This window comes from Rhinolophus sinicus, linkage group LG05 (assembly GCF_036562045.2).
Source record: "Rhinolophus sinicus isolate RSC01 linkage group LG05, ASM3656204v1, whole genome shotgun sequence".
Lineage (NCBI taxonomy): Eukaryota > Metazoa > Chordata > Mammalia > Chiroptera > Rhinolophidae > Rhinolophus > Rhinolophus sinicus.
The window spans coordinates 124,210,285-124,221,685 of NC_133755.1; positions in this window are offsets into that span (position 1 = coordinate 124,210,285).

Genomic DNA, 11,401 nt, shown 5'->3' on the forward strand with positions numbered 1-11,401 from the left:
TGGTTTCAGCAGACACAGAAAGATTTGAGAGTAGTTGGCTAAAATCCAACTGTGCGTGCATGAAAGTAAGACCAAGTAAACAAGAAAAACTGGATGTTAAAGTATAAGCAAAAACATTGTAAGGAAGTACCAGAAATAAAAAAGGGAATGATTAAAATCTTAATATTAGATTGCATTAAAATTAGAGCAAAAAGCATTAATGTGAAGTGTGTTTTATATAGGGTGACTCCACAATAAGATCTATGTACCAAATAACATAGCATCAACATTAATAAAACACAGATGAGAAGAAATTCTAGGAGTAATGTACAGAAACATTTATAGTAGGAGATATTAACTTACGGCTCTCATTTCATGACTAATCAAGTAGACAAATGTACGGATGTAGAAGTCCTATGTAGTGTAATGAATAGGATAGGTCTAATTAGCAGATACTAAACATGAAATCTTCAGGATAAAAAACAAAACAAAACTTTTCTAAGTGTGCATGGAATATCAGTAAAAATGGAAAGTATTATTTGAGTCAATAAATTTAAAAAGTAGTAGTAGCTCACCCTACTGATTCTGGCAGTATTAAAGACAAGGTATTCCATAAAGACTTGCACTAACACAAACTATTCATACTGAATACAATATAGTTAATAATGTTGTAATAACTATGTATACTGCCAGGTGGGTACTAGGCTAATAATAGGGGGAATCACTTCGTAAATTGTATAAATGTTTAACCACTATGCTGTGCATCTGAAACTAATATAAAATAATATTGAATGTCAACTGTAATTGAAAAATAAAACACTAAAAAAAGAAGCAGTAAAAAAGCATGACAAATAAAAAATACAATATATGTTAGTAGAAAAATATCCAAATATATAAATGTATTGGATTAAACTTACCAAATGAGATTGTCAGATAGTATACAAAAAAAGTCACACCAAATACTGTTAATGAGAAATGCTCAAAAATTTAAGGTTACAGAAAAGCTGAAGGTAAATGGAATAATATAAACCAACCAAATACTAATTAAAAGAAAACTGAGATATCTAAACTACCATTAAAAAAAGTAGACATAAAGACCAAAACTATGTAGAGGAATAAACAGGATCATTACACAATAATAAAAGGTTGAATTCACTAGGTCAATATGAAAATTTTAAATTTACATGCCCCTAATAAAAGAGCCTCCAAATACATAAAGCAAAACTTGATAGATTCACTGTTTTAGAAGGGAATTTCAAAAACATCTTTTTTTGTAAACAATAGGTACAAAAATTAGTAAAAATATAAAGTATGTGAACAATTCAATTAACAAGATGCATTTAATGAACCTGCAATTATAACATGTATGGAACTTTCATAAAAATATCCAAAAAAAAGGCAATAAGGCAAATTTCAACTCATTTCAAAGATCTGGTATCACACAGATTACATTCTTTGATCAAAATGAAATTAAGTTAATCAGTTACAAAGAGATACCAATAAACAACTTTATAGCTATGAAAACTAATAAACTATTCTTCTAAAAAGTTATCTAAATGAAAAAACTTGAAAATTGACAATATTTTAACTGAATGTTAATGTAAACATTTCATTTTATAACTTGTTGGATATATCTAAAAGTGTGTTCCAAAGAATATTTATAGCTTTGAATGCTTATATTAGTCAATAATAATAAAACACAGCTAAAAGTTAATAAGCTAAGTTGCCAATATTAGTAGTTAAAAAATTAATTCCTGAATAAACCTAGAAAAACATACAATAAGAATAATAATAAAAGTAGGTAAAAAAATGAATTGAAAAATAAAGATACAATAGAATGAAATAACAAAGTCAAAATTGGTCATTTGAAAAGACTAATAAATAAGGTACACAAATCTCTGGCACAATTGATCAAGGTATAAAAGAGAAGAGAGAAAGCACATGTATATGTACATATATATATATATATATATATATATATATATATGGAATGAAACAGAGAATGAGTTATAGCAGAAATAAAATAATATTAGAATACTAAACACAATTTTATTTTTAATAAATTTGAAAAGAGTATATATGGACATTCCTGGAAAAAGATAAAGTATATATTAAAAATTGACATAAGATGAAAAAGTAAGCTTTAAATAGTCCTATTATCATTGACATTTGAATTACTATTTTAACCATGTTCCACAAAGAAAATAACAGGCCCAGATGGTTTTATAGGTGAATTCTACCAGGGATCCTGGTAAAAGCTTCATGGTTTCGGTTAAGACTTCTGGAAGCTACACCTTGGTATTAAGAACAAACTCGCAATGTCTGATACCCAGCCTTGAAATATTTCATGATTGAATCAAGGTGATCAGCCCTAAGTGTAACTACCAATCAGAAGAAATTTGTATCTTTTCTAAAGAATAAAACATCATTCAGATTTTCTCCAATTTTGTATTCACAATATCCAACAATAAACACTGATCAGGCATGTCAGGATACAGAATCAAATGAATAAAAACCAAGACAAAATACAGACAATAGGAACATACCCAGAAGTGGTCCAGATATCAAGGTTATCAGAAACAGAATTTAAGATATGTTAAAAAAAAGGTAGATAATGAGACAATTTTATTATTTGTGACTAGTGACAATTTTGTTTTTGCCTTTCTAAGTCTTATATCTTTTATTTCTTTTTCTTATGGTGCTTTGAAAATATTTTTTTCCTAGTCTGTAACTTGTATTTTCCTTCTCTTAGGAGTATCTTTTGCAGAGCAAAAGTTTAATTTATTGATTTTTTTTTTCTTTTATGGATCACGCTTTTATTTATTTATTTTTTTTAACATACATGACCTTTTGTCTAGCTCCAGGTCATGACGTTGTTTTTCTCCTTTGCTTTTGTCTAAACTTTTTATAATCTTACCTTTTCCATGTAGGCCTGTGATCCATTTGGAGTTAAGTTTTGTATGAAATGTGAGGTTTAGGTCAAAGTTTATTCATCTGCATATGAATATCCAAATGTTCCAACATTATTTGTTGAAAAGCTGTCAGTACTCTTTATCATTCACAACATGTTTTACTTACCTCTTTCCATGCCTGCTATCTCATTGCAGTGTGTATTTCTTCTGCATTGAATCTGCAAGTTATTTTTATATCTGGGAATCTATCTTAGAGCCTCAAAAAGTCAGGGCTTAATAAGTATTGGTTGAATCAATAAATAATAAAACAATGAATTTAGATTTTCTTGTGCATGAAACATTCAGAAATACCGTGTTTCCCCGAAAATCAGACCTAGCCAGACCAACAGCAATAATGCATCTTTTGGAGCAAAAATTAATATAAGACACGGTCTTATATTACATACGACCCAGTTTTATATTACAGTAAAATAAGACTGGGTCTTACATTAATTTTTGCTCCAAAGGATGCATTAGAGCTGATGGTCCGGCTAGGTCTTAGTTTTGGGGAAACACGATATGTGTGATGGAGATGTCTTTTATTTATTTTTTTTTGCTTTCTTTTTCATTCCCTTCTTAGAGAACATATCTCACCATAGCCATAATAGGGGCCATGTATGTATCCTGTGACTTTGACCATAAATGATTGGACCAGAGGCAGAAACATAAATCAAACTGGACCAACTAGTTTGTCCATGCCAAAATTTGATTGAGATATGGATAGAGCAATTCATATTGCTCTGGGTATTGAGCTTGTGATATTATGTAGACTTAAGGGCTGAAGCCACATGTTGAGGTGACAGTGATATACAACGGAGAGGTGGAGGAGAAAATGGAACAGTCACTTGAGAAACTAAAGTAAAGACACGAACAGAGGGGTAGATGTTTGACTTTGCAGTTGTCCTCAGGCTGGTCTGTACTATTTGAGAATCCTTATTTTTTAAACTAGCTTTATTGGGGGTTTGTCTCTTTGCAATTAAACAGTCTAACCAAATCGAGGTAGTGAGAACAATGCAACAAATAACATGTAATTTAAAAAGTAACCTAGAGGGTAATTAGACTCTATGGAATTTTTTGAAATTTCCAAATGATTTAGTATGTCTAAAGTTTCCTTAAGAAGAGTTACAATATTCTTCTAGCTAACACATACAGCCATGACACAGCTTAATTTAAACAACTTCACTGCCATTGGGAATAAAAGTATAAGTACTCTTTTCAAAATGGTCTCTGCTCTTCTAAAGACTCATTCATTCAGTCTGTCCCAAAGCACTGGATGCTGGTGATAAAAAGATGGGCAACAAGAGAGACTGCCCTTAGTAAGCTCAGAGTATAGCAGGAGTGATGGGAATTAACAAAGTTATAATTTAAGACTCTGATATAAATAATCAAGAAACAATAGCAAACCATAGCATGTGTGGACATACAGCCTGGAAGTATTATGACACTCATAACATTAGGAGACCCCTGAGGTTTGGTGTGGTCAGGGAAGGTTTCAGAAGGATTTGGGATTGGAGGACTAAGGTGTGTGTGGGTAGAGAAGAAAATGGAGGTATAAAATGTAGAAGATCTTCCTTTACATGTACCAATATTGATAGAAATGTAAATACTTGCTCAGCTATTTTTGAAGGATTTGGGCATGCATTCAAAGTTGCATACAGCTGTCCCATGCCTTATTCGCTTGGAATGGGAAAGGGCAGTATGAATAGAGGTGGGAAATTTAGTCTAGAAAATGCTTTCAGACAGAGTTCAGCAATTTTGGGGAAGCATAAGAGCAAAGGAAAGATGTTCGTGCCAGAGCTTGAGGAAGAAGCTGTTTCATGGTGTGGTAACAATAATTTAATAAAAAAAACATCATCTTCTGTACTAGCAATGAAATTGCCTTAGTCACTCCTGATGATCAAAGGCGTTCTTTGTTAAGTCTAATGTGCTGGCCCTCAAAGTTGCCTAGTGTGCAAGGAAGCTGTCAATCATATACTTAAAAACATGTACAGCAGAAAGGTTCTAAAGGGAAATCAAATTATGGTCCATTTGGAAATGTCATCATCAAATGATATCAGCAAAAATGAAGAGGTTCATTGATTATTCAAATTGGAATGTAAAGAATTGAGTGTTTTTGCTGCTAATCAAAGATAAAGCTGGTCTTTGAGCTGCCTATGTGGAGTCTGAGACCACCCAGGCTTTAGCTAATGTTAGTGTTTACATGGCACTTTGGAAACAAACTAGGCAATTACAAAGGCCCAGTCTAACTAGATCCTAACAGGCAAAATGCCCTCTGATCCAAATGTTAGTAGCTGTGACCTTCCTTGGTTTTTAATCTCATTCTGTCTGGCAGAGTAAATGATCTCTAGGTTATACTGTGCAGAGAAGTTCTTTCTGTTTTTCATTCTGTTTTTTTTTTTTTTTTCCTTTTTTCTTTCTGATATTGCTGGGGAAAATGAAAATCTGTTTTTTCAATTGGGTATATCACTGAATGTATATGCACAGAAAGCCTGCCGACTGACTGTGCTTCAACAAAGGTAGATTCAGTTTGCAGCTGATAAGGAGCAAAGTCATCCAGGCCGTGTTTACAAAGAGGGAGAGGAAAGTGAAAAATTAGTGATAAAAGAGCTAATCTCATTGTTTTGCTGGATGAGAGAATGGCACTTTGGTGCCTGCTTTAAGAGGAGCTGGCATGCTGCCTTTCCTTCCCCCTCTATGCTTTGGCAGCAAAACAATTTCCAGATTCCCCAAAGTGTTATAGATTATAAAGGACACATAATGTTGGAAGGATTTCTAGCATTGAGGAGGGTACAAACTGCACGAAGATTGGCTGTTTATGCTACGTACCCACAACCCACACTGCATAAACTTCTATTTTCTCCCTTTGGTGTTTCTAAAGCAAAAGGTAAATATTTGGGCTGTCAGACAAATTCATTAGTGTTTAATTTTCTAACATATTTTAATGCTTAGTTGTGCAAAGAATAAAGTTTGATTCTGGCAGTGGTAACTGGGCCTCTGAGAAACATGCCATGTGGCTGAGGAAAAGTATCAGGGAAAGAGGGATGTGTTTGGTTCCTTCCGTTCATGGCTACTTAGCTGTAAGCCCCACCAACCAAGGTGGAAGTAGCTCTTGGTGCAAACACAATTAAAAAATTGGTGTCTCTGCATTTAAGTGTTTCTAGTCATAACTGCATCATCTGCTTGGTTTTTCTAAAGGAGAGGTAACAGATGATGTTTTGGCCAGAGGCATATCCCAGGTTTTAACAGTTTCTCACTATGCTGATTTTTGCATTTAGGGGTGACCTATAAAGACCTATAGCACTGGAAGCCATGTGTTTATTCCAGGTAATATGAATCATTCACTCATTTATTCATTCAGCACAATGTCCGTTCAAGCCTACCGTGGGCCAGGTGTTGGTGCTACTGAGGGGAGCAAAGCATGGATCACCTCCTCTGGGAGCTTCCGATCTTGTAGGAAGGACAGTGAAGCAGGAAAAAAATTATTAAACAGGATACTAAATTTCAAAATAGTGGTGCTTATGGAGCACAGGAGAAGTACCTCCCCCTTATACAGTGGAGAAAAGCTTTTAAGTAGATGACAGGTAATTGTATCTTGAAGAGTGGATTAGAGTCAGGAGATAACAAACAATCAGAATGACCCAGAGCCTGGCTTCTCAAGCTGTCACACAACGTTCTGTGCCAGGGATATAGGTACAAGGCCACGGAAAAGATATGACTTTATTCATACAATAAGAGGTAATTGTTTGCTCATTTGACAAATGTTTATTGAACACCTAATCTATGCTGCTCACTCTAACAAGTGTTAGGAATAGAAAAACAAGTAAGACAATCTTAAAACTCATCATGGATGATCAATTCTGGAGAAATATATTTCAAAACAAATACGTGTATATATTATTAAATAGGATGTAAAAATTTATACACTCCACATGGATATCTCACATAAATTATGTGCTTGCAACAGCAGCTTTTGATAATGCCCCCAAGCCCCAGAGGAACGTCTTTGTTTTATTCCAGAGTCAGAGATGCAGTGCTGAAGGGCTCTGAGGAGTACAAGGAAGGTATAGTTGAAGAACTGAGTGGGACGTGGAATTGGAGGGGTAGGTAGGTCCTAAGCATCTATAAGTTTGCGTTTTCTATTAAAGGAAATGGAGCATTAAAAGAGGATTTGAAGTAGGAGTGACATGATCAGTTTAAGGTTTTAGATGGATCACTCTGGTGACAAGGACCCATGAGTACACTGAGGTCATGATTTAAAAATATGGTCCTTACACCTGTTTTTCATTTTCCCTGCCTGTACTGAATCATTTAATGGTTTCCATCAATGTCCAAACAACTAAAACTAAGAACCTGGAATGGACAACCAGCAAACAGTCCATAGGCAGGAGGATTTGCTTTTGTGGAATTTCTCTTAAGGATGAGGTCACCAAAAGCATAAGTTGAATCTAAAAGTTGGACCACCTTTATTCATACTTTGAATTAGTATAGCTTTTTCTCAAAATATTTTACATACACTAGATGGGCTAATTTTCAGAGAAAGGTTGCTTGGTTGCAGGTAGCTAAAACCCATTCAAACTATCTCAAGCTGCAAGGGTGGGGGGTGCGGTATATTTAATTATTTCAAGGGCAAACAGTAGAGCCAGACCTTAGGAGGTCTATAACCAGAATCCAGAATAAGTCTGAGACCAAGGGAATTATTGTCTTTCTGTGTCTCTTGGGTGCATAGTAGATATTTAGCATCCTTCTTTGTTATCATTGCAACACATTTTTTTTCCTTGTTTGATTTTTTTTTTAAATTAATGAGCATGTGTATAAAATGTCCATACCAAGTAATGTCCTTTTAGTCTAAGCGACATCTGAGACTAGACATTACAGTTTTTGGGAGAGAGGATTCAGCTGCGACTGGGAGGAGGTCCTGTAATCCACTGCCTGCTCATCCAGGCTGTGGACGCAGCTCCGACCCTCAGGGGTGTAGATAACGATTAGATGAAGGAATGACTAGAATCTCTAACAATTTTCACAAAAAAAAGCCTGGAAAGTCTCCAGTATGAATGACTATATTTTCCATAGGAGGAAGACCACTCCTTTTTTTCCTATATTTCCTTTCTCACCGTGATACTGTATAAAGAATAGATTGCAGTACAGGTCATGATTCTCCAGGTTTCCGAGCTAGAAACTGAACTCATATTGCTGAAAGGCATTGTATAGCCTGATTTACCTGAAATCTTCATACAGCAGGTTGGTGTCAAGCCCAGCTAGATTTAGCTACTGTGATAATCTAAGTGAGAACCTGTTTCTGTCCTTCTCTGGGCTCTGCTTTCTTTGATGAAGGCTTCAGTCTCAGATGGGGTCTCTATGATGTGCTGAGAAGGTGACCACTACAGGATTCTGACTTACACCTCCTTGAAATGTGATGAATATCGACAGTATTGCTACGCTTGCTCCAAAAACAATTTAGGCTCCAAAATTAAAATGCAAAATTAAAATAATAATTTATGTTTTCTAGTTACTCTGTTCAGTTTTGGGGAAAAAAGTCACTTTTGTCCTGAACTTTCTGAGAACTCACTGTATTACATGTGAACATTATTAGTAGGATAGCAATGTGCAAAATATTATTGGGGTTGAGAACTATAGAATGCAAGGCACTGTGCTCTCTTTTCACAGCTGTAAAAGTATTAGCATAAGTCCGCTTATTTGTTTACTTATGTCTACTGTAAACCATAGCTAAACTGGTTTTTATTGATTTTTTAAAATTTACTTATCTTGATGTGTCTTTTTCTAAATCCTGAAGTATGAAAATTCTTATTCAGCAGCTTTCAGAAGTTTTAAAATGTTAGACTATTTCATATCTGCATACTTGTGTTTAGGGCTGGACTCTATTCTCCATTTGTGTTTTAGAAAGATTGCCTAGTATTGTGAGAGATGAATTGAAGGATATTGTTGTTATAAGTGAGGGCATTTGGAAGGCTATTAGAATTGGCAGTTGTCTAATTTAGAGTTGACAAAAACCTGAATTAGACCATAGCTATGGAAGTAGGAAACAAATATAGGTATGAGAGAGACATGTGTATGTGGAAACAAGTTTCCTCACAAGTTTTGGCCAACGATTATGTTACATATTGCTGCTTTCCATATTTTTATTGTTAGCAAAATAGTAAAACTATGTCATTAAGTGGGCTTGTTAATAATTCCATACAATTGGTTTTGAAAATCATTCAAATGGGCGAATTCATATTAGCATAATTTTGTTGAAGGAAATAAGAGGACTGGATGCAGTGGGGGCAGGAATGATTCATGCCTGAGAGAAAGCAGGGTACTGGAGCACAGTTTAAGTAAGAGATACCCAGGGCAACTGATGGTAGGAGTGTGTGAAACAATGCAGAGCTCAGTGCTGAAAGAGGAGACTCAGTTCTGAGGATGATTTACCGCTCACACCCCTTGGGATTCTCTCATGCTATGGCCTTAGGAACGTAGACCTTTCTGTTTTCCTTTACCTTCCCAGGTGTGGGGGCAGAGCCCCAGAAAGTAGTTTCCAGGCTCTTGGCCTCACATAGACAGGTGCTGGCTCAGGTAGTAAATGGCCATCAACTGTGATTGCACGGCCATCAGGTGTGGCTAGTTGGCCGTCAGCTGTAACCAGTGAGCCATTGGCCACTAATATAACTGCTGTGGCTACGCAAGCAGAGGAGAAGGGAGAAGAGAGAAGAGAGAAAGAATGGGGGCTAGCAAGAAGATGGCGGCTGGGCTGGCAAATGTGGATGGCGGTTTGCGGACAGTGTGGATCCAGCCTCCAGTGAGAGTATAGTGCCGCCAGAGAGAATATAGTGGTATGACTCCCCTACCTATGGCTCCGTGGGTGTTCCTTTTTGGCCTCACCATATCCTGCGTTCTTGTATGGGGAGCGGGAGCAGAGACCCCGCAGGCCGTCCCGCACGACAAATGGCGCAGCGAGCAGGGTCTCCCGCACGACACCAGGTTAGTAAGTTGTCACAGCAGCTGTATGCTTTTAGGCTGGCTTTGTTTAGTACAGATAAAACCACTTTATTACAGATTAGAAGATAACTCAGGTGTAAACTGCATAAGAAACAGGTAAATAGAGTTTTAGAATACAAAACCTGACCCCATTTCACTTTGAATACTCTTCTTACTGATCTGTCTAGGGCTGTGTTTTTTTGTTCCAAACTCCTTAGTTTACTGCCTCATTTTATTTACTCTGAAGTCAGTCTACTTTTCTATTTATCTGTCTTGTTCTTTTTAGCTAAAAAGCTCGATTCTCTTCTAATTTAAAATTCAAAGTTTTGAGTCTTCTAAGAAGTGGAAGATGCTTTATTTATTCAATACATGTGCGTTAGATGAATAAGGTCACACTTAGTCAAGCCATCATATTGTTGACAAGGTTCAGTATATAATCCATCACCATAGCTCATACTCAGACCTATGAAGAAGAAACAGGTGGTGAGGGATTGTGGGTGGAAATTGCTGAACAATATTTGTGTTGCTATGGTACTTCTTTCTTTTTTTCCTCTTTTCTTTTTCTTCTCTTTCTTTTTGTTGTTCTAATAGAGAGAGAGGAAGGGATATAAAATTTTGGGAAAAGGGAAGAAGCAGAACAAGGAACTTAAGCTAAATAAATTGGCCTGCCATCATCTAATGTTCATTCAGCAACTATAAATTCTTTGGGATTAATAAATTCCTTTTTTGGGATGCAAATAACAACTCACAAATTGACCATTCATACCACCTCCATGTTGATTACTGGAATCTTGTTTACTTTTATTATTGGAAGAAGAATTAAGTTGGTTTACTTTTGTCCCAGAGGGCAGAACTTGGATCTATAATAAGTAGAAGGAAAGGATTTTCTAAGTTGGAAAGTTGTGGAATGGTGAGTTTCCAGATTCTTTTGGAGTCTACTCAGGCTTGAGCAAAGAATGTGTTACAGGAAATTCAAACATTGATTAAGAAGTGCGTAAGCTGGAGTTCATTCATTAAAAGCAAAATTAAACATCTTAAGCAACTTATGCAAGAAGGGAATGTACTGAAAGAAACTGAGAGAACTTGGAGTTGGCTACAGGAAGCTAATGGACTAGGTTTCAAACAGAGCAAAATCCAGTTTATTCCAAAAGGTCTAGTTGGCATAACCATTTCATAGTGCAGGCCAGAGGCTATCAATAAAATGAATAAATTCTTGCTTTATTTAAACATTTATTGAGAATCTACAAGAGCCCAGCCCTAGGATAGTACAGAGAATGAACAAAAGCCCTGGTCACATGGAGCTTATATTTTAGTGGGGGAATCAGACACTAAACTGATAAACAAATAAATATATAACACCTGGAGTAGTGATAAGGACTAAGAACAATAAGGAAACATCTTCTGAAAGGAAACATAGTAAGGGAAAGGAATAATGGGGACAGTACTAATGATCAGGATGGAATAAGCTATATGATGATCTGAGGTGAGGGTGTAGCACA